Raw genomic sequence first — 20,214 nt, 5'->3', positions numbered from 1 at the left:
GAGACAAAGGGCTGAGCAGCCTGTTTCTGTCCTAGGTATGAGAGTGAGGAATAAAGGTTTGTGTGGGTCTCTGTGTGTGTGTTTCTGAAGAAATATAATTAGTATAGAAATAGAATTCCGTTGTTGGTGGTCTTATGTTTCTATATCAGTAGAATAGTGATAATAGTTACAAAGTTGTGTGGAGGCCGGAAGGACGTGCATAGAAGAATCCTGGCTCATAATATGTAGTACTCAAAGTATGTTAGATCTCATAATTAGTTAAAAACCTTTATATTTTAAGGCTATATGAATCAAAATGTATACGTATCTCCCATCCCCAACCTACTTGCCCTTTAGAAAATGGTTATTGATTTTTGAACTCTGGAAGCCACGGCTGGATCTGGTCAAGAAAATCTCCTGGATTGGCAGGCTATTGAGTGAGCTGCCTGGAAACAGCCATGAGAGGGTCACTTCTGATTAGAACTGACATCTAAGACTTTAAAAATGAGTTCCTTCCCAGCCTGCTCATGTACTCCACTTTATTGTTTATAGAATAGCAAGCCCTGTTGCTTAAAATAGCACAGACACTACATTTACTTTCTGCTGACAATTAATACAATTAAGAATAATTAAAAGTTCAGGCACTTCTAATTCCCTTATAAAGTGTCCTCAGTGTCCTGATACATCTATGAGGATTTAAAATGATGCCAATCCCACACGATGTGGTGGCAGTGACCTGTCCTTGAATTGTTTGTCCTTCACGAGGAGGTAAGGACAGAAATTAAGAGTGCTAAGACAGGCAAGTACATGATTTAGGATTTGACAAAAGTACGTTCTGGTGGGGACGGGGAGGGGGAGCCTCTGGTCCTTCACTACAGTAATTCACAAAGCACTGATTTAAGATGAAATCTTTGTGTATAACCAGGTAACAGCTTACGTGGTCTGACTTGTGGAGACGGAGGCTGCCCCCAAATCTGTCTCCAAGTACCTGTCATGAAATCCTATTTTATAATGAGAATTTTATCTCTTAGAATCATCAGATTTAAAGATCAGAGTTTAAGATTCTTTGTAATAGTACAGATATTTCCAAGAAGAGATAGGAACTCACATTTATTAAACAACTACTATCTGAGTATTCTTATACATTCATTATTGCAATTCTGCAAATGCTAGCTCAATGCCCTAAAAGAGTTTAGTTACCATGAAGGCTGACTTAGTGTCATGGTGAGCAAATGTCAGCAGAGGATAGTAATGTCCTGTGTGTGTATGTGTGTGTGTGTGTGTGTGTGTGTGTGTGTGGCAGGGGGCCCTTAGAGAATTCAAAATCAAACTCAGAGTGGCTTTCTGTTTTTGCCCTGGATGTAACTCCTCAGAGGTTCTGTTTATTTGACCACTTTGAGGTCACATGGGGTAGCATAACTTTGGACATAATCTTGCTGATATGGACATGTCCACCAGCCTGATGGAGAAGGTGAGAATTGAGGGGAGGCTGTGTATTTAATCTAATGTTTGTGCAGAGTTTGCCTCGCCCTCCACTAACGTTCACCGGTCTTCATTCGGTAAAACTTCACATCATGGCTTACTCTGTGATCCTCTCATTTCCTGGATGTTTTAGGGAGAGAAGTCTGTGTGGAAACGTCCTGATATCAGACTAAAAGGAAATCATGTATTCTGAACTAACTATTTTAGATCAAATATTACATATTTCCTATTTTCTCTTGAGAATGTTTTCTTGACTTTCTGGCAGAATTTCAAGATGAATAGAGAAAACAAACAAACCCTCAGGATTCTCTAAACAAGGGTTTCTCCTACTAGGATTTTAAAATATTTTCAAATTTCTTCTCATCTAATTTATGAACTTAGATGTTCTAGCCAGGTCAGAACATTCTATTAAATTTTCTTTTCCATTAACTTGTGATTACAGTATTCACTATTATGTTGGCTTGGTGGGAATATTTTAATAATTTAATATTGAATCTTAATAGAATTTCTGGTACAAAGGTCATGGCATCTGACCCTAAATCAGAATGAAGGTAACCTGGTCATAAGTGTTTACATTGACCGTAGGAGCCGCTCATGTATCCTCTGTTACTGAGATGTTCAGTGACTGGCACAGGCCAAGTGGCATATTCTTAGTATGATGACTGAATATTCTATTTATTCCCTTCTAATCCATGCAAAGTTAAAATTCATTCCAGAAATCTGTTCAGAAAAGTGTCCTTTAATGAAAGATTCTGCTCTGGAATAAAAATATTTATTAAGGAGAGTAAATCACTGAATTACATAAAGCACAACAGCTTTTTAAAACAGCTTTCTTATGAAAGTAAGTTGGATTTTTAAAAATTTTTTATTATGTTCAGTCAGCCAGCATATAAGGTTTCTTGCATGGCACCTGGCTGACTCAGTTGGTAAAACATGCAACTATTGATCTCTGGGTTGTGAGTTTGAGCCCCACGTTGGGTATAGAGATTACTTGAGGAAATTTTTTTAAAAAGTTATTAAAGTGGGTTTTTTGCAAACAAACAAACAAACAAACAAAAAACAAAAAGAGAGTAGGTTGGACCAGTACTGATATTTGGGTCAGTGCATCCTAAGTTCACTCCCATTTGGAAATAAAGAAGCACTCTTTGAGGTACAGGCCTTTTGGTCATGAACTCATGGGCTCTAAAGCCATATATAACTTCTAAACTAGAGAAATTAAAACTGCACTAAGTTGGAATGGAATTTTCTCTAATTAAAAGACTAATTAGCTCTAATGGTATAGAATGACTTAAGAAAGAAAAGCTTACGAGAGCTCATAATTACAATGATTATCTAAAAAATTCTGATAAATATTAAAATCTCCAACCTTGTTTTTTGCTTTCAGTTCTTGAACTCAGACACTATTTGCTTTCCTTACGCGACCTCCAGGACTGTTTTTCCAGATATGTTCATGTATGAAGTGTGTTGACCTCTTATTATGGAGATAGTAGGCTAAAATGAAATAACAGGCATTCTCATTTAATCCTGATGGTGTTCCTATAATGTATGAGAGGGCTTTGCTCCTTATTTTATTGGATGAAGACTTGTGAGCAGATTTACCTCCGCAAATGAGGAACAAAAAATTCAAATTGTTCAAATTGTCATGTCTAAATTTATCAATTTTGCATCACCTATGTGATGGTACATCTGGCATCAGGCAAGTGAATGTAGCATGGCTGCCTGTAGTGAGTGCACAGCTAAGCTGTATAGTCCAGTCTCTCTGTAGTCAGGTGTGACCAGATGACCGAGTTCTGCTGGAGGAAGTATGAGAGGACAGATGGTGTGCCATTTTTAGGCCAAGGCTTTTAGGAAGTGGGTAATGTACAATCCATGTTCTTTTCTACTTTTTCCAACAGGGTGAGGATTACAACAAAGCCTTTCAAGATACTGGAACCACAAGGTAGAAGAGAAGCGTTTGTTGCCAAAGAGAAAATCTGCCCACAGACCATGGAGCTCCTGCAACGCTTCCTCTCATGTGTGACTCTGGTACCGTTTGAGTTTATTTGTTAAAGCCGTAATAGTATAGTAATGCATGCTAATTTTTATTGTTTCCTTGCTTCCTTTCCTCAAACTTTATAACACATTCTGTTAGGGCCACTTAAGTCTCTTCCTTTTGATGTAACAGGTTTGTATTTGTTAGTAGAGTAGATGCTGCTCTTATTATCTTCCTTCCACAAACCTTTCCATAAGTTTTGACACATGCTAATTATACTGATTATGAAATAACGCTAATTTATGGTTTTCACTCCCCTGAGAAAAAGGATGAAAAGCTTACTATGTCTTAACCACTTTGGTGAAAGTTTGCTGATAGCTTTTTCAGTACAAATCATTAAAAATGCAAAATGAAGGTTCAGACTAAGACACATATTTTGTAAAGATACTGTATGTGTAAATGGTTAGTTTACTACTTGGTCATTTAGAGAAAATGTGGTGATTTTCACCAGTTCCAAGGTATGAAATAAACACTATGTCTGAGTAGAGAAAATTGGGATTTTATTCCTTAAGTGACACTAGCTGTATGACCTTGACCAAGTCACTTACTTTCAGTAGAATTTAGCTTCAAAAATACAGAAACAATTGATAACACTTATTGAGTGTTATCTCTGTATCCAAAAATGGCCTAGGTGCTCTCCATGTATTAATTCACTTAATCTTTACTACAACACTATGAGATAATACTACTTTGGCCCCATTTTACAAGAGGGAAACAGAACAATGTATTAGAATTATTTGACAATAATCACTCAGCTAGTTGGTAGCAAATTTGAGATTTGAACTGTCAGCCTGTCTCCAGAGTAAATACTATTAATCAGTTTACTAGTGCTTCTCAAGCGGGAGTGCATCAGAATCATCTGGAAAGCTGTTATAAAACATACATTTCGGGGTCTCACCCAGAGAGTTTCTGATGTGGTAGGTCTAGGGTAGTGCCTGAGAATTCACACTCTGACCAGTTCCCAAGTGATGCTGCTGCTGGGGCCCAGGTGCCACAGGGTGAGAATTTTATATTTCAAAACATAACCTCAGGTTGGGGTTCCTGGGTGACTCAGTTAGTTAAGTATCCCACTCTTGATTTCGGCTCAGGTCATGATCTCAGGTCATGGGATCGAGCTCTGCATCGGGCTCTGCGCTGGGTATGGAGTCTGCTTAAGATTCTCTCTCTCCCTCTCCCTCTATGGCCCCCCTTTCTCTTAAAAATCCCCAAAACATAGTTGAAGGTCTATCAAAATAATTTTTTGTCTTTTTCTTTAGAGTCTTGAAATACTAAATGAATTATAAATGAAAGAATTGTCTAATTTGAGCCAAAAGACACAATAATTATGTGATAATTCATTTTCTTAGCTGTCTGATTACCATTTGAATCACACTAGTACTTTTACATTTTATGTTCATCTTTGGAAACACTTTAATTCAAGTTTGTATGCTGATTTATGTGGTCAGGTTTTAATACTTGCCACCTTTTTCTATTTTTTAAAGTTTTCTTGGGGAAAAAAATCACTTTTTCCCCCACAGCTTATACTGTACAGCTATCTGACAAGAAATTCTATTTACAGTCTTTGAATTGCATTTTGAATATTATGTTTACTTTTCCTTGAATGTTCATTATAAAATCAAAGATGAATTTTTGAATAGTTTAAAAGAAGAGGAAAGTAGAGATAGCAGTACCACAAAAGTGTGAGAAAAAACACGAAAAATAAATTAAGAAAATCTATAGAGTATAGAGGAACATATTTTAAGAATACAAATGCATCATAAATTTAAAAATCGGTAGTATATACATGTAGTATATATATCTATATATACATATATACACACATATATAATGATTTAGTGCACAACATGCTTTCATGTATTGAAGCTGTCATATAAATTGTAGAACATTTTATATTGGGTATTTTTCATCAATTCCATTATAAATTTTAGTTTATTTTCAAATGAGAAACTTTAATCCATATTGCCTTAGGTTATAAATGAGTAACTCTGAATAGAAATTGATGAAATAGAGACATTAAAGCTTGTTGATTTTTCTGATGTTAAGAGTTTCTGTCTTAAGGATCCAAGAATGTCTTCCTTAGGATCGTTTGCCTTCCAAAGCATCTGTGGCTTTGGAATCATGCACAAGGGAGAGAAATTCTGAAATAGGAGAAGGATGTGGGTTGGAATGGTCAAGAAAGAAAAAAGAATTAAAAAGTAAAATAAGTGAAAGGAACATGTCCTAATTAAAACCACTTTTCTATCTTTCAGAATCCCCCAAATGCACATAGATGAAAGCAGGGCTGCTTGTTTTATTAGTTGCCTAACCAATCAATACCATCCTGGAAGCAACAACTGTATAAACACAAAGCCTCCAGCAAAGGCTTTGTAGAGCCACCTGCACTCTGATCTAAACTGAACCGGAGTGACATTTCAAACATTCTCATGAGAAGTTTTCTACTTTCTCAGGATCTGACATTCCACATTGCCCATAAGATTATTGAAATATGTTCAGCAGCGTTTTCTTATTCTAGTATGTCCAGTACAGTATTTTCAAATCATAGCTGGAAAATATGTTCAGCCTTGGTACTGAACATATAAAGTTCAGATACAGTGCTGTACTGTTTCCAAAAAACATGTAAGGAATTGCATCTGCTCCTGATAATTACTACAGCATGTGTTCCTAATCAGTATCATTATTTCTTTAATTTGTTTCCACATTAGGATAGCGACTAACAAAGTAGTATTTTGTTATAAAGTTTATCTTCTTGTGTACTATCAGAGTCATGAAAAACCAAAATGTGCTTAAAATAATTAGTCCAAACTTCTAGAGTATTTTCTTTGAACAAATCAAAAGCAGTATCTACTTATTAATGCCAAATAGCTTAGTGTGATTGGAACTTTCAGTTAAAATTTATTTATAGCTTTAAAAATAAAAATAGCTAACAATAAACACTTTCTCTTTGCTAAATATTGTGGTAACATTTTATTCATTGACTTATTTAATGACTAACAGAGCAAAGTAAATATTGTCATGATTTTATGAGAAAAGTTAGAAAAATTAAGCAACTTTCCTCAAAACCTACAACCAGCAGGTGTCTGAGCTAGAACTTGAACCCAATTCTCACTGTACTATAGCACAAATTTGAATAGGATTTTTTTTACACTCAATAAATTCTTTCAAATAACGGTACAGTGTACATTTTACTTCTTCCATCTTGTTTCTAATTCTCTTTACCTGTTTGCTGGTCACTGAACTTCTTTTAACTAGTGGCAAAGTTTTCCATTTCACTAATTGAAAGAAAGGCTCAAAAATGCCAATGCTGGAATGCTAATTCATAAAGTATTTTAGCTAGAGCTCATTTATCTTAATCAGAGATAGTTAATTCTTTCTGGATTGAATCAATCTAGAAAAATGTTTCAAGGAGAAGGACCAAACCTGGCTGACCCTGAAGCTTGAAGCAGGACAGGGACCAGAAAGATGAATGTGCTTCAATGAAATCTCACATTCCATGATGCACAAACATACCTGGAGTTTTTCATGTTAGTTTACACACTTGTGTACACAAACATGCTATGTGTGGATATTTTTGTCAAGCATGACAACAGATGTGAGTTGTTAGGTTGAAAATCTTGAGTCTCACGAATATAGGTAGGCTGCTACAAGTTCTTTATGGAGTCTTTCCTCTCTCCCCTCTTATTTTTATTTTTATTTATTTATCTTTAAAGATTTTATTTATTTATATGAGAGAGAGTGAGTGGGAGGGAGAGGGAGAGAAAATCTGAAGCAGATTTCATGCTGAGCACAGAGCCCGATGCAGGGCTCAATCCCACAACCACGAGATCATGACCTGAATGGAAACCCAGTGGGACACTTAATCGACTGAGCCACCCAGGCGCCTCCCTCTTCCCCCTTTTAAAGCAATCCATCATACTTAGATGAAACTTATCCCCAGGTGATATATTTGAAAAACAACCACCTTCATATTCAGGATGACCAGAAAATCTAATCCAAAATAAATAAAGATGAATCATATGTATTCACTTACATACATGCTAGTAAATTGAAACACCAAAGAAAATGGGAAGATTATAAAAAAAATCCCTGGGAGAAAAGAGAACTCACCTACAAAAGAATAACAATTAGAATGAAGGATGACTTATCAACAGCAACTTTGGAAGCTGAATACAGAAGAATAATATTTTCAAAGAGCTGAGAGAAAATAACTATCAACCTAGATTTCCAGCAAAAACATCTTTCAAGATATTTTCAGAAAAATCAAAGATATTTTCAGAAAATCAAGATTTTTCAGAAAATATCAAGATATTTTCAGAAAAAAACCAAACCATTTACTACCCAAGACTCTCATTTAAAAAAAATTTCTAAGAGATATTTTTAGGAAGAAGAGATTGAGTTTACATGCAAAAAGAAATAGTGAGTGAGGATAACTAAGATTGGCTGACAAAATATAATGATTTCTACATATAGAAATACATATATATTTTTATATATAATTATAATATAAATTAATGCCCTGACTCCAAAAATTTTTTAATCTATTAGGACCTCCAGTCTATTGATCCTGATACTTTTTCACTGCCCTCTTCTCCTTACTTCCACAGCTTAAATATTACAAATACTACTATACACATACCCCTGTCTTTTGACTTCACTTATTTCTTTTCACTGTCATGGCAAAGTCAATACATTATTTCAGTCTAACTCACCACCAACTCAATAACTGGATCTCTGCAGCTGAATTGTAGAAGAAAGTCAAGCTACCATGCTGATTAATTTTGCTTTAAATTAATGACAACAAAATTTAAGTGAGATTTAAATATTGCCCGGCAATCATACTTTATTTCTATATTCTATTCCTCCACCACTGTCTTAGCTCTTAATTATTTTTCTCTATCTCTTTAAATCTTTGTCACCTCCTAACTAGTCTCATTCTCAGTTGTTGACATTGCTTCCAATTTCACCAGGAAAATCAAAGTATTTTATTTTTTAAAATTAATTAATTAATTTAAAGATTTATTTATTTATTTGAGAGAGAGAGAAGAAGAGAGTGAGTGAGTGGGGGGGGGAGAGAAAGAGAGAGAGAATCTTAAGCAGACTCCACACTGAGTGCAGAGCCTGATGCGGAGCTCGATCTCATGACCCTGAGATCATGGCCTGAGCTGGAACCAAGAGTAGGATGCTTAACCAACTGTGCCACACAGGAACCCCGAAAATCAAAGTATTTTTAAAGAAAAATCTGTACACATCTGTTTCATCCACAAACTGCCTTCTCACTTAGTCCCATCAATGGACTTTCTATACTCCTATCTGAAACACGCTCTCTTGTGTGTTAGGTCCCGGCTGCTCTTAACCTACACAGGGACATCACTCCAACCAATTCTTTTCTGTCTCTCCTACGTGATCAGTTTCTCTCTTCTTAACTGTATTATCCTAGTTGTGTAGAAACATTCTCTCTCTCACAAACAGAAAGGAAAGGAAAAGGAAACAACAGAAAAACAAATCTGGACTTTGTTTCAACTACCAACAACCACCTCCTTTCTTTGCTTCCATTCACAGCCAGTTTTTCTAAAGAGCTTTCTGTATTTCAATCTCCAGTTCTTGTGCACACCTTGTTTTTTTGGTTTTAAAACAGAAACATGCTCTTATTACATTTGTATAGCTTGATTATTTTTCACAAATTGAACACACTCATGAAAACAGCACCCAGAACATAATAATGCCAGCACCCCAGAGGTCTACTTTATGCTCTCTTTGAGAAACAATTGCCCTAAACTGTCAATTTTCCTGACTTCTAACACCATAGAGTTACTGCATTTACTTTCATTTTTATTTTTTAATTTTTTCCCAAGCCCAACTGTATCCAGCTTTATTAAAGATCCTTTTCATAAATAATCGTGGTATTTCACATAAAACATGAGCAGACAGTCGTTAACAGCATACAACATCTTTCAACCTCCCTTCTTCAATGGGCTATCAAAATCAGAAAGCCACTCTAAAACCCAATGAAGTCTTCAGGTGATACTCTAAACCGGGAAAGTTTAGACTGAGGTTTGACAGTTAACATTTGGCATATTGTTTAACAGCTGTTCGCAAGCTGACCTTGACTTTCAGGAAATGAAATGAAAATGGCAGAATTGTCAATCTGAAGATCCACAAGCTACAAAAGGAGCTCTTTTGAGAGATGCCATCTCCATGGTGATATTGCAAAGTCCAGACTGCCTGACATAGTGGAAACCATTTTGGGGGGTCAAGTTCCAACAGGTCTCTAGGCTTAAGGGAGTCAAGTCTATGTTGAAGGCAGAGAGGGAGAAGAGGTTATAAAAAATGAATTTTAGCTTATCCACACCATAAGTCATCTGTGCCAAGGGGGCTGATGTGTGTCAACATCAAGGAATCCCTCCTCCTGGGAACCAAGAGGAAGTGTCTCAAAACTAGAAGAGAAAGGTGTTCCTTGCCGCCCCCCCCCCAATCAATCTAGCTTCAGAGATACTCTATTAGTCACATCTGTCCTTCCCCCAAAACAACAATGAGGTGTCCTGTGTGCTAATGTCATAGCTTTTTTAAAAAATTAAAACAAAATTCTTAAAAAAGATTTTATTTACTTATGAGAGAGAGAGAGAAAGAGATAGAGAACAAGGGGAGGAGCAGAGGGAGAGGGACAAGAAGACTCTGCGCTGAGCTTGGAGCCCAAGGTGGGGCTCATCTCAGGACCCTGAGATCATGACCTGAGCCGAAACCCGAAGTCTGGTGCTTAACTGACTGAGCCACCCTGCCACCCCCCAAATTCTGCATTTTTATTAAGCTTGATAAAAAACAGCATTTCAAACTGTACAATCACCAGAAGTACAGTTAACAAAAATGCATACATTTCACTTGGCATCTCCTACTTTTGTTTTTATAAATGGAGTTATTCTTTTGTATTTGCCTTTGCTTGCTTAAATTATGTTTGTGAGATATATACATTTCAAAATCCACCAAGTCTCATTTATTTTTTATTTTTATTTTTTTAATATAATTTTTATTTTGTTATATTAGTCCACCAAGTCTCATTTAAATAAGATGCAATGCGGCCCTTGTCGCTAGTGTTTCACCAACAGTGTTCTTGTCAAGTCATACATAATCCCACATTGCTCAATTCGCTAGTCAATTACCACCCTATCTAACCCACTGATCTTTCTTTTATTTCATACATATTCTTAATTTTCCTGCCAGAATACTTCTGTCTTGCAGCTTTCCTCCTTCCTTCTGCCTCTCTCTGTCTTTTCTGCTGGTCCCTTCTCTTCTCAATTTTCTCTCAATGTCGATGTGTCCCAGGTTTCATTTCTTGGTCTTCTTTTTCCTCTAACATCACTCATTTCCTTGTTGATTTCATGGTTCTAAAAAACATCAGAGTGATATTGACTCCCAAATTTATATCTCAGGCCCGGATTTTTTCCCTGAAATCCAGATTTGTATATGCAATAATATACTCAACAGCACTACTTAGATGCCCAATAGATATACTAAACCCAATAGCTACAAAATTGAGTTCGAATTTTATTCCCCACAGCCTGATCCACCTAAAACCTTTTCCATCTTAGCACCGTCATTCTTCCAGGCATTTAAAGTCGAATACATGGAATTATCCTTGAATCTTTCCTTAGTCTCACAGCACATCCAATCTATCAGCAAATTTGTTCACTTTTTAAAAAGCATACGGAGGAACACACACGATTTCTTTTATTATTGTTTTTTTAATTCCAATATAATTAACATCGAGTGTATATTAATTTCAGGTATACAATATAGTGATTCAACAATTCTATACGTTATGCAGTACTCATCACAATATTAAATCTCCTTCACCAATTTCACTCATCCCCTCAACCACCTCCCCTCTTGTAACCATTGTTTGTTATTTATAGGTTTGTTCTCTATAGTGAAGCATCTGTTTTTTGGTTTGTTTCTTTTTTTCTTTGTTCATTTGTTTTGTTTCTTAAATTCCACATATGAGTGAAATCATATGTTTTTTGTCTTTCTCTGATTTATTTCATTTAGTGTTACACCCTCTAGGTCCATCCATGTTGTCACAAATGCAAGATTTCATTTTTTATGACTAATATTCCATTGTATATATATACACACCACATTTTCTTTATCCATTCACTTATCAATGGGTACTTAGGCTGTTTCCATAATTCGGCTATTGTAAATAATGTTACAATAAACATAGAGGTGCATTTATTCTTTCGAATTAGTGTTTTGTCTTCTTTGGGTAAATAGTAGCAGAACTACTGGATCATAAGTAATTCTATTTTTAATTTTTTGAGGAAACTCCACTTGTTTTCCACAGTGGCTGCACCAGTTTGCATTCCCACCAATAGTGAACAAGGGTTTCTCTTTCTCCACATCTTCTCCAACACTTGTTGCTCTTTGTGTTTTAGATTTTAGTCTTTCTGACAAGTGTGAAGTGACATTTCACTGTAGTTTTGATTTGTATTTCCCTGATGATCAGTGATGATGAACATCCTTTCATGTGTCTGGGCTATCTATGTCTTCTTTGGAGAAATGTCTGTTCATATCTTCTGCCCATTTTTTAACTGGGTTATTTGTTTATTCGGTATTGGGTTATAGAAGTTTCTTATATATTTTGGGTATTAACCCTTTATAAGATATGTCATTTGCCAATATCTTCTCCCATTCAGTAGGTTGTCTTTTAGTTTTGTTGATTGTTTCTTTTGCTGTGCAGAAGCTTTTTATTTTGATGCAGTCCCAGTATTTTTGCTTTTGTTTTCCTTGCTTCAGGAGGCATATTTAGAAAAACATTGCTATAGCCAATATCAGAAAAATTACTGCCTGTTCTTTCTTCTAGGATTTTCATGGATTCAGTTCTCACTTTTAGGTCTTTAAACAATTTCGGGTTTATTTTTGTGTGTGGTGTGAGAAACTAGTCCAGTTTAAGTTTTTTTTGCATGTAGCTGTTTGGTTTTCCCGACACCATTTGTTGAAGAGACTGTCTTTTCCCCATTGCATATTCTTGCCTCTTTTTTCAAAAGATTAATTGACCATATAAGTTTGGGTTTATTTCTGGGCTCTCTATTCTGCTTATTGATCTAGGTGTCTATTTTTGTGCTAGTACCATACTATTTTGATTTCTACAGCTTTGTAGTAGATCTTGAAATTTGGAATTGTGCTGCCTCCAGTTTTGTTCTTCTTTTTAAATATTCCTTGGCTCTTTGGGGTATTTTATGATTTCATATATTTTTAAGATTATTTGTTCTAGTTCTGTGAAAAATGCGATTAGTTTTTTGATAGATATTGCATTAAATCTGTGGAATGCTTTAGGTAGTATGGACATTTTAACAATATTTGTTCTCCCAATCCATGAGCATGGAATATCTTTCCATTTGTTTGTGTTGTCTTCAATTCCCTTCATCAGTGTTTTATAGATTTCAGAGTACAGGTCTTTCACATCTTTGATTAAGTTTATTCCTAAATATTTTATTATTTCTGTTATAGTTGTTAATAGGATTGTTTCCTTAATTTCTCTTTCTGCTGGCTACTTCAGTATTAGTATATAGAAATGCAAGGGATTTCTGTATATTGATTTTGTAGCTTACAACATTTTTAGATTACTGATTCAATTTTGTTGCTGGTAATTAGTGTGTTCAGATTTCCTATGTTTTCTTGATTCAGTTTTAGGAGATTGTATGTTTTTAGGAATGTATCCATTTCATTTGGGTTGTCCAATTTGTTGACATATGATTTTTCATAATTTTCTCTTATAATCTTTTCTATTTCTGTGGTGTTGGTTCTTCTCCTTTATTTCTGATTTTGTTTGAGCTCCCCCCCCCCCTTTGTCAATCTGGCTAAAGTTTTATCAATTTTGTTGATCTTTTTAAAAAACCAGATCCTGGTTTCATTAATTTGTTCTATTGATTTTTTTAGTTTCTATTTTTTTTTTAATTTTTTGCTCTAATCTTTATTATGGTTTTGAGTTTTTAGTCTGTTGTTCTTTTTCTAGCTCCATTATGTTGTTTATATGAGATTTTTTCTTGCTTCTTGAGGTAGGCCTATTTTGCTATAAATTTCCCTCTTTGAACCATTTTTGTTATATCTAAAGATTTTGGACCATTGTGTTTTTGTTTTCATTTGTCTTGAAGTATATTTTATTTCCTCTTTGATTTCTTGGTTGACCCCTTCATTTTAGTAGCAAGTTATTAGGTGTTTACAAACTTGGGATTTTATATCTTTCTATTGAATTGACTCTTAAGATTATAAAATGTCCCTTTTAATCTCCAATAATAGTCTTTGTCTGAAAGTCTTTTTCTGACATTTCGTAGGCTTTTTTTTGGGGGGGGATGTGGTCGGTGCATATATGGTATGTATTTTAAAAATCCTTTACACTTACCATTTCTGTGATTTTATTTTTAAAGTGTATCTCTTTTAAGAAAAACATGTATTTTTCTTTTATAGGCCTGACAATTATAGACTTTTGTTATGGGTATCTCCTCCACTTGCATTTTATGTAATTTCTTTTCTAATTGGGTTTAAATCTACTACTTACTATTTGTTTTTATTGTTTTTTTCCTCCTTCCTGTCTCATTTTAAATAAAGCATGTTTTTAAAAAACTATGTCATTTTTCCCCTCCATGAGATTCTTAAGCCTATAATCTTTTATTCTTTTTTTTTGTGATTTTTCTAGAGCTGCACTGTTCAATATAGTACGTACTAGCCACGTGTGGCAATTTAAATTAAATAATGTTAAACTTTCAGTTCCTCCATCACACTTGGCACAATTCATGTGCTCAATAAGTCACAGGAGGCTAAAGACTATAAAATAGGACAGCACAGATTATGAAACACATCTATTATTGCAGAAACTTCTATTCAGTAGCTTTGCACTAGGGATTTCAGCATGCATTCTAGACTTATTACCATTTGCCTTAAATTAGTACTATTTCCATTTCTTGGAGAATACAGGAACACTACAAAACTTTAACTCTACTTAACCCTTTCCTGCTTTTGAGATGTTATTCCATAAAATTGAATTATTTCAATATTTTATGCCCATGTGGCATTGTTAATATACTTTTAAACAGTCAATGTTTATATTTAGAGTTTCTCAAATATCTTTTCTGGTGTTCTTTATTCCTTCCTATATGATTGTGCTTTTTTCTGGGATAATATCTTTTCTACCTGAGGAATTCCCATTAGTATTTATTTTATTTCAGAAGTCCTGGTAATAACCATTTTTAGTTTATTTTTGACTGAAAATATCCTTATGTCACATTTCTCTGAGTGTTGGTGAAATATAACTTCTAATTTGGCTATTATTTTCTTATAGCACCTAGAGATACTGCTATATTGTCTTCTGGTTTCCATTTTTTTCTATCGAAAAAATGGTTGTCATTATTTTGCTTTTCAAAAATCTGTTTTTATAGCTTTTTGCTCCCTTACCTTTAATTTTCAGCACTTTTACTATAATACTCATTGGTGGCATTTTTTTGTAGATTTTTTTCTTGGTGTTTACAGATATCTTGAATCTCAGGCATGATGTCTATTTTCCCAATTGGGAAGTTCTCAGTCATAGTTTTTCAAATATAACTTTGCCCCATTCTCCCTTTCCTCTTCGTTTCTGACTTCAATTAAATATAATTCTATTTCCCATTTCCCATATATGCTTTCTTCTTTTTCTCTTTCTAAATTTCCATCCTCTTTTCTTTCCATGCTTCATTCTACATATTTTCTATTGATATATCCCTAACATGACTAATCTGTTACTAAGTTCATTCATGGAAATTTTACTATTGATCTTTTTCTTTCAGTTTTATAATTTCAATGTAATATTTTTAATAGAAGTCTCTGTTGTGATGAAATTGGGCCTACGGCCCAAAGGTGGGAAGCAAGTCAAGAAAAGGGGAAGGAGTTATTGTGCCTAACAGAACTGCATTTTCTACCACTTTTTCTTTTCCATTGAAGATGATAATCTCTATGTCTGGTGAAATGTGTTAACTAATATATTGAAGTGTTGCTTGATGCTACATGAGGGAGACATTAAAATAGCAATGAGTATTTTTAATCTACTCTTAGTCTTCTAACATTCAACAGTGGGAGCTGTATCACTACGGGCAATTACAAAAACTGCTTCTAACTGCCCAATTCTAAGGACATGACTGTCATTTCTGCTACTTTGCCCAGACTAAATGACCTCAATTCAGAATATTCTGGTGTTCTCCAGACATTTCTAAGACTAGAGTTGTTCATTTTTTAGAGTATGATTTATTGAGGTATAATTTACATACAGTATAATTCACTCGTTTTAGTGTACAGTTCTATGAGTTTTGACAAATGCACATCACTGTGTACCTGCCACTAAAATCAAGATATAGAATAGCTCCACCACATATAAAAATTCCAGCTCCTGGAAAACATTGACCTATTTTTTTGTCCCTATAGTTTTACCTTTCCGATAATGTTATAAAAATGGAAACATACATTATATAGCCTTTTGAGTCTGCTTCTTTCATTTAGCATAATGCATTTGATATTCACCTATGTTGCTGGGGTATTAGTAGTTTGTTCCTTTTAGCCTAGAGTTTAAATGATGTAATCAGCAACTGTCTCTTATTCAAACTCTTTTAAAGTTGATTTATAAGTTGAGGGTATATAAATACCTACTTTCAAATCCCTGAGCATTAACATCTGTCTGTTTCACTGGAAATTCACAAGGAGAATAAAAATTTAGGAAAAGCAGTAAATTAAACTAATTAAGCAATCCAAATTTGAAGAATCTAAATATGTTCATTCTATACCTTTTCAAATTAAAATTAATGCCTTTATAGGTTTAGACTGGTGAGTATACAGTCTATAACAAGCATCTGAATCATCCAGGAATGTTTGTATTCTCTGCATGCTTTCAGGAAAAGTTTAGGTTAGATGATTGAAAATTAAACATTTATCTGACTAATTGTTGCTGTAATGAATATCAAAGGAATTAATCATTCACTATTCTTTACGAAGTATTGCTGTCATTTTATTCCTCCATCTCATGTTGTCTAGTTATAAGAATATACAACCTCAGTCATATGATAATATTTTATTAAAATTAAATTTGACCTTACCTTTTAGTGTAACAAATAGACAGTAGAGTTTCAACTGTAAAAGCATGCATGTATCTTTTTTCCAATTGTGTTTTATTTTTATTGATCCAAACACATCAAGTATATGCTATTGAGGTATATTTCATCCCTACTAATTGTAATGAGGCTATTCGAATGCATCAACCAGACCGTTTCTGCACATTATATTTGAACTGAAAAGATGCATTGTCTTATGTTTTAATGGAATTTCAGAATTTCTTTATGCTTTCTGTGTTGTGGAATTAATTATGGGATTATAAAGTTTTTTTTTTCTCCTCAGAAGCAAGATTTTATCATTTAAGTGAAGAACTCAAAGAACTCAAGTAGAGAACTATAGGATATTTTAAAAAGAAATCTATATATAAGAATTTTTCTACCACAATGAGATAGACTGAAAAACAAAACCCTTTGAGTGGTCCCATCCCACAGTAGTTATCACACCATTTTGCAAAAGCATCTTTCCCGTTTTGTCCGCTGGCTGACAAGCCTTGTGTATTTTATTTGTATGCAAGTGAATGGCAGTTTATTGTGTCCCAGAGGACAGGGTATTAATGATCATTTGCTTCCTGCTGTGGGGTCTGTCATAATTTTGTAGGCAGAAGAGTGACAGAAGTAACGGCCAATCAGTATGCTAATACTGCCTGAGAATGGGTAGTTAGTCCATTTTAACCAAGGGTTTTTTTTGCCAAATCCTTAGGTAATTTTCATTAAAAAATGCAATTTTTGATAGCATTGCAAATTGCTACATGGAGCCAGTTGAAGAAACCATATATTTCTTTTGTGTGGCAGTCAGACTTCTGTCTCAGCAGGTGCCTTCCAGGAAAAAAAAAAAGAAAGACTTCTAATGTGAAAGCCCATTTTGGTCAGCAAGAATCAATCATTAAAACATTCAGCAATTTGTTATATCAATATCTTAACATGGAGAATTCTATGCAGCATACAAAAATTAAATCTAGTCTCTGACAAGTAAATAGAAGGCAGAATCTTTAAAAAAAATTAGCTGAAAGCCAAATGTAAAAAATCCTGCTGATTTATACAGTGTGATGTCATTCATTTTTCTCCTTATTGTTCTATTTGTTTCTTCAATTTTCATGACATTTGTTTTTTTAAAGGAAAAGATATGCCTAAAGATGATTGCTTTCAATGATAGCATATAAATATTCAAATATTTTAGTAGCCATTTTATAACATACAACCTATAGTGAATGTACTCTTGACTAGGAAAAAAAGGAGTTTCTTAGAATGATTTCTGAGTGTTGGCACAGCACGTGAACACATGATTACAGAGGGGATTAGTGGATAAAGGTATAGACAGTTGGTGGCCTTAAGGCTACAGATAAAAAGAGCTCCACTTTCTCTCCATGAAATCACATTTTATTCTTACCCACATACAAACAATGCCAGCTATGTAAACTAATAAACAGAATTATTTTGAGAACACTATTTTCACTTAAATATGTTCATCATAGAAAAGAAAACAATAATAAAAAACAATAACAATTTCACATATGCATATATCTGCATGAAATACAAGGTAATATCATTTAACATCACAAATATGTTTGAGAAGCTTTGATTTACCCCTGGGGCTGGAGAAAGAGTTCTTTTCTATATATTAAGATTTGAGCTTAGTTATTTCAAAATACCAACTTATTAGACTACAGTGATGATCAATGCTATTGCCAAAAAAATATATTTAATATATTTTAATAAAAATTAAGTAGATATTTTATCAAATGCAATTTTACTTTTTGGAAAACATAGAAACCTTGTTTGCTGCCTGCTGGTTTTTTTTATATATGCAAATCTTTATACATTACAGAACAACCTAGCTGCCTTCTACAATCCCATAAATGTTTTGCTGTTTTATGAGATGTTTGTAATAAATGTGATTGATGATTTTTTTTCACAATTGCCTATTAGAAATACACTATTTTGTGATTAAATACTTAGAGATAACTCAATACCAAGTCATGAAATTACAGGCTATGAATTGACATGGATGCCAAAATACATGTTTAATCTACTATTTAAATTTACTTGTATATTTATTTTAGATAGTATTTTTCCTAGTTCACAGAGATTTTGCATTTCAATCAATTGCAAACCTATCTAAAAAATAGTGTGGCTTGGGGCAGGGAAATAGCTTTAAGCTGCACACACATATAGTCACAAGGGTGAACAGCTATAATTATATTGGAGTGCATCCAAGAAATCAGCTATTCTGTTTACACTTACTGCCTCTTCAAATTTATGTGCACCTCAAGCAAACATACTGTAAATTGATTTTAATACTAAAAATTGTTGACCTTGGTATTACAGTTTATTGACTATTTTTCATGTTGTTGTTATCTTCCAAAAATCTAAAATTTAAATAAACATTGATAATAATTTATTATAATTTCAAACTATAGCTTTCCTCTTTAAGATTTAAAAAGCCCATTGGCTTAATGTGGTAAAAGTCAACTTATGAAAATATAAAAATGAAGTCTTGTTCTGAAGTCCTTTAAAATTAGGGGCGCCTGGGTGGCGCAGTCGTTGAGCATCTGCCTTCGGCTCAGGGCGTGATCCCAGCATTCTGGGATCGAGCCCCGCATCAGGCTCCTCCACTGGGAGCCTGCTTCTTCCTCTCCCACTCCCCCTGCTTGTGTGCTTGTGTTCCCTCTCTCGCTGGCTGTCTCTCTCTCTCTGTCAAATAAATAAATAAAATCTTTAAAAAATAAAAAATAAAGTCCTTTAAAATTAGAATGCTCTACTGCAGGCCACAATAAGAACAGACTGCTGAGGAGATCTGTTGAGTTAGCCTGGAAACAGAGTTGGGCCCCTGCCCAAGCATCCACTCTAGGTTGGACTTACAAGAAAATGAATAAAGGTGAAATTTGAACTATTCTTGTTTTAGGTGATGGAGAAAGAAATGTCATAATTATTCAAATATTTGACAAAGTCTAATTTTACCATTTAGGCCTACGAAGTATTTCAAAGGTCTTTTTCTCCCTTTAATTTACCTTGAAAAAGAGACATTATTCTGGACCCAGAACGGTTAAACCCAACACCAACTTCTGATTTTTCCTTTGTGTGACACTCATTTGAATTTCATATACCTGGCATAATATGGCAGACCTAAAAATGCCTTCTGTCTTTGGTTTGTGATCCAACCCAGAAACCAAACTGGAATCCTGAGGAAAGGAAGAACGGGGCAAGAAACAAGCCAGATGATGGTCTACGCAGAAAGACTTCTGTGACTCATCATGATTCATCTTTCAACAGGTGTGGACGCTGGGTTTGGACACCATAGCCATAATTAGTAATATTTTTTTCCAGCTTTATTGAGATATAATTGATACATGACATAGTATAAGTTTAAGGTGTACAATATGATGCCTTAATATACATATATAGAAATGTTTACCACTAAAGGTTAGTTAACACAACCTCTACCTCACATAATTACCATTTTGTTATTGTCGTTGTTATGGTGAGAACATGAAATCTTTACCCTCATAGCAACTTTCACACATACAATTCAGTATGGCAGTAATAAATTTTACTTCCCCATGGATTCAGCTGTTTTGCAAAAATCTTCTTTTGAGTTACTAAGCA

At 34.3% G+C, this 20,214-nt stretch overlaps 1 long non-coding RNA gene across 3 annotated transcripts in view; it reads left to right on the top strand.

Moving 5' to 3' along the window:
• The first annotated feature begins 3,354 nt into the window (after positions 1-3,354).
• LOC121104268 overlaps positions 3,355-20,214 on the top strand; it is an 89,378-nt gene continuing 72,518 nt past the window's right edge. For all 3 annotated transcript variants that reach the window (XR_005836548.1, XR_005836546.1, XR_005836547.1), the window contains exons 1-2: positions 3,355-3,486; positions 19,775-19,881. This is a non-coding gene — a long non-coding RNA (uncharacterized LOC121104268). The remainder of the gene's footprint in view (positions 3,487-19,774; positions 19,882-20,214) is intronic.

Source organism: Ursus maritimus, unplaced genomic scaffold (assembly GCF_017311325.1).
Source record: "Ursus maritimus isolate PB19 unplaced genomic scaffold, ASM1731132v1 scaffold_20, whole genome shotgun sequence".
NCBI classification, from domain to species: domain Eukaryota; kingdom Metazoa; phylum Chordata; class Mammalia; order Carnivora; family Ursidae; genus Ursus; species Ursus maritimus.
Note: the sequence above shows the minus strand (reverse complement) of the source record. Positions and strands in the feature narration are given on the sequence as shown.